The following is a 4,675-nucleotide window of genomic DNA, read 5'->3' on the forward strand; positions in this document are numbered from 1 at the left end:
ACAGCAGAAGTGTTTCCTGCAAATCTCTTCAAATTGTCTGGAAAACTGCTACTGCAATCCTCCATGCCTTGCCCTTTCCCTTACCCGTGAGAGCTGAGAAAAAGCCCTTTGCTCTGACCACCTCCTGCCAGCCAGGCCTGAGTAGCACAAATAATCCTTGACCTTTTTAGCTGCCCAGCCATCTCTGGTTGCCCTAGGCATCTGGTTGTGCCTGGTTACTTCTGCACTGAGCCCAAAATACGGTGTTTGGCCAAAGCTGAGGGCATGGATACAGGTCCTATTGCTCACACCGCAAAGAACATGTATTTGCGAACGTAGCTGGCTTTCCCTTCCTCTTCTGTGTTACAAAGACTTTAGTCCTTTGTCATTTCCTACCATGGTAGCTTACATGCTGGAATTGCAACGCTTCTCGGTCCCCTAATAAGCTAAAAGGATTGTGCTTGTTCACCCTCTTACTGCAGGCTTTTTTCTGGAGGCTGCAAATCCAGTTTTGTGGCTCTCATGCTTTTTGGGTTTTTTTTTCTAAGATCCTTTTAAAAGCCTGGGGGTGGAGGAGGAGCCCTTGTACTGATATTGGTCCTGCCTTGTCAGGAGCACTGTACCCTTCCTGCTTCCCCACCCAGGGCTCTCACTTGGACCCTTGAGCCCCAGAGCTATGCTGAGGTGCTGCTGCTCTAATCCTGTGAGAAGGGAGCCCACAGCCTGGCTTGCAGGACAGGCACCTCCAGCAGCACCTCCTGACCCTGTTCTGTCAGGAGGAGCTACGTCCATTTTCCTCCACTGCCTGCAGCCTTGGCGTGATGCCCTCCCTCCCCTGAGGGTGGGACAGAGGGAGACAGGCAGCTATCACCTTCCAAGCCCCCGACACCTGTAACGTGCAGCTCCAGGCCCACCAGAGTTATCTGTCTTTCTGCTTTCTCCCCTTGGAGCCAGGGCCTGGAGAAGGCTGTAGATAGTTCATTTAAAAGCTCCAGATTACTCACTGTATTGTTCTTCATTTGCATGTTGTTGCTTAAATTAGTGTATGCCTACATGGAACAGAAGAGTTTCATTAGCACAGAGGATGGTGTTTGCCTGAGCTGGTGTCCAGAGAACAGATTCTTCTGCAACAATATCTTGTTAATCAGCTAATTAATCATGTAACGTAATAGAAACCCTTGGAGAGGAGACGTCATCCTGCCCAGGGAGGCTGGCTGTGAGTCAAGCCTGCTCCCTAGCAGCAGCTGTCCCTGGCAGGGAGCAGAGCTGCATCTCAGGAGCCTGCAGGAGGCTAAGTGCAGCTCTCCACCATGGGGCAGGGCGAGGGTGATGTGGGGTCCTGCCTCCCGCAGATGCCAGCCACTAATATTTTGCAGTTACCTGCAGAGAAATGCAAGATGGGGACCTGGAGCAATGCTTGGCAGTCGTTGCTCAAGCTGGGGGGTGGCTGGAGGCTATTTCTTCACCCAGCACGCCATTAAACCAGGCACCTCCCTTCTGCAGGGTACAGTGGGCGCTGACAGTGCACCTGTGTTCACCTATACATGTGCAGGAAATGGTCATGAAGGACTCTTAACCTTGCAGATACCAACTGCAAAGCAGGAGGTCTCCAGGTTTTGGGCTGCCCCCAGTTGAGGAGAGGCTGACAGGACTAACATGCTCCCCCTAGCACTGGCTGGGTGACCCCTGGACTGGCTGGAACAGTTGCAGATATCCACATTGAGTTTTAAGGCTTAAAATCAGGAGGAGAATGAAAACATCCTTGTTTCCTTACCCTAGAAGGTACCTGCCTGAGTTGGTTCCCTGTGGCATGCTGCTGAGACGGGCAGATGCATCCCGTGAGGCTGTCCCCATGCAGCCTTCCACTGGACCACCACCTTCTCCGAGCATGCTGCAGCGCCTTTGGGGCTCCCCAAAGGCACACCCGGGGCTCCCCAGTTCAAAGTCAGGATTTGGCACATACCTAGGTGCAGAGATGGGAAACCCTCCCTGGAGGCAGCAGTATAAGATGAACCTTGGTGTTGATGCTAAAATGATTGGCAGTAAGATAATTAAGTGTTGAGGTTTAAAATGCCAAGAGATCACCCCAGCTGAAATCTAGTAAATTAAAAAAAAAGTCAGATGAATTCCTAGTCCCCCTCAGCACTCTGATCTACAGTTTTATTTATTGTTTCTGAAAAGTTGTCTTTCTTTTCTTGGTTGCTGCCTGAAAGCTCTGCAAACCCAGGTACAGCCAGCGTACAGGGCCACAGGGACAGCTAAGGGCAAGGCAGGTACTTCCATGCACAAATTTTAAAAAAATGAACAGGAAAGAAAGAAAACTGCTTTTCCAGTGCCGCTGTTCCTTTGATTTCTCTTTGATGGATAAAAAAACATTCAAACTGAGATGTGAGTTGGGATTTATGGTGTAAATTGTGCTTCTTGGAGCAATTTATGTGGTTGCTACAGGCCCAGGCAGACCCTGCTGCATTGGTTACACATGAGCCACATTTTAAAAGTTTCCTTGAAATAAAATGGCTGCAACTTTCCTTTTTCTATTCAGTATTAAGGCTTAGGGTGTCAGGAGTGCACAAGACAGCACTGCAAGGCCCGCGTGTGTTGGTCATGCAGGCGTTAGCTATTCTTTTCTTCCCTACCAGGAGCTGTGGTGGCTCCCACCACATGAAGGATCATAGAATCATAGAATGCTTTGGGTTGGAAGAGACCTTTAGAGGTCATCTAGTCCAAGCCCCTTGCAGTGAACAGGGACATCTTCAACTAGATCAGGTTGCTCAGAGCCTGTCCAGCCTGACCTTGAATGTTTCCAGGGATGGGGCATCTACCACCTCTCTGAGCAACCTGTTCCAGTGCTTTACCACCATCACTGTAAAAAAAATGTTTTCCTTATGTCCAGTCTAAATCTACCCTCCTTTAGTTTAAAACCATTACCCTTTGTCCTGTCACAACAGGCCTTGCTAAAGGATTTGTCCCCATCCTTCCTATAGTTCCCCTTTAATTACTGAAAGGCAACAATAAGGTCCCCCAAAGTCTTCTCTGCTCCAGGCCGAACAACCCCAACTCTCTCAGCTTGCCCTTGTAGGAGAGGTGCTCCAGCCCTCAGGATTGTTTTTGTGGCTTCCTCTGGACCTGCCCCAACAGTTCCATGTCCTTGTGCTTAGGGTTCCAGAGCTGGACGCAGCACTGCAGGTGGGGTCTCACCAGAGTGGAGTAGAGGGGCAGAATCACCTCCTTCAACCTGCTGGCCACACTTCTTTTGATGCAGCCCGGGATATGGTTGGCTTTCTGGGATGTAAGTGTACATGACTGGTTCAGGTCCAACTCTTCACTCTTCACACACCAGCGGTCCCAAGTCCTCTGCAGGGCTGCTCTCAATCCCTTCATCCCCAGCCTGTACTGATATTGGGAGTTGCCCTGACCCAGGTGCAGGACCTTGCCCTTGGCCTTATTGAACCTCATGAGCGTCTCACAGGCCCACCTCTTCAGCTTGTCCAGGTCTCTTTGGATGGCATGACGTCCTTCTGGCATGTCAACTGCACTGCTCAGCTTGGTATCCGTACTAGGTCCAGTCCTGTTCAATATATTCATCAATGACCTGGGTGAAAGGATAGAGTGTACCGTCAGCAAGTTCACTGATGATACCAAGCTGTGAGGAGTGGCTGACACACCAGAAGGCCCTGCTGCCATCCAGCAAGAGCTGGTCAGGCTGGAGAGCTGGGCTGAGGGGAACCTGGTGAAATTCAACAAGAGCAAGTGCAAGGTCCTGCCTCTGGGGAGGAACAACCCCCCGCACCAGCACAGGCTGGGGGCTGATCTACTGGAAAGCAGCTCTGTTGAGAAGGACCTGGGAGTGCTGGGGGGCAGCGAGGTGACCCTAAGGCAGCAATGTGCCCTTGTGGCCAGGAAGGCCAACGGTGTCCTGGGGTGCATTAAAAGGAGTGTGGCCAGGAGGTTGAGGGAGGTTATCCTCCCCCTCGACTCTGCCCTAGTGAGGCCACATCTGGAGTGCTGTGTCCAGTTTTGGGCCCCCCAGTTTAAGAAGGACAGGGAACTGCTTGAGCAAGTCCAGCGGAGAGCTACTAAGATGATCAGGGGACTGGAGCACCTCCCTTATGAGGAAAGGCTGAGAGACTTAGGTGTGTTCAGCACGGAGAAGACTGAGGGGGGATCTTGTCAATGCTTATAAATGTCTAAAGGGTGGGTGTCAAGAGGATGGGGCCGGACTCTTCCATAGCTCCCAATGACAGGACAAGGGGCAACGGGCACAAGCTGGAACACAGAAAGTTCCACCTGAACGTGAAAAAAAAACCCTTCCCTGTGCGGGTGCCAGAGCAGGGGCACAGGCTGCCCAGGGAGGCTGTGAGGTCCCTTCCCTGGAGACATTCACACCCCGCCTGGACGCGTCCCTGTGCCCCTGCTCTGGGGGTGCCTGCTCAAGCAGGGGGGTTGGATGAGATGATCTCCAGAGGCCCCTGCCAACCCCCACCATTCTGTGATTCAGTGTCACCTGCAGACGCGCTGGGGCTGCGCGCGCCCCGCTGCCCGAGTCACTGAGGGAGATGTTAACCCTCCCGCACACCCTCTCACGCCGTTTGCGCGGACCCGCCGTTGCGCGTTCGAACCGACCAATGGCGACGGGGCGGTGCGGGTTGCGCCCAATAGCGACGCGCGTCCCGGGCGGGGCGGGGCCGAGGAGGGG

Source organism: Phalacrocorax aristotelis, chromosome 12 (genome assembly GCF_949628215.1).
Source record: "Phalacrocorax aristotelis chromosome 12, bGulAri2.1, whole genome shotgun sequence".
Taxonomy (NCBI): domain Eukaryota; kingdom Metazoa; phylum Chordata; class Aves; order Suliformes; family Phalacrocoracidae; genus Phalacrocorax; species Phalacrocorax aristotelis.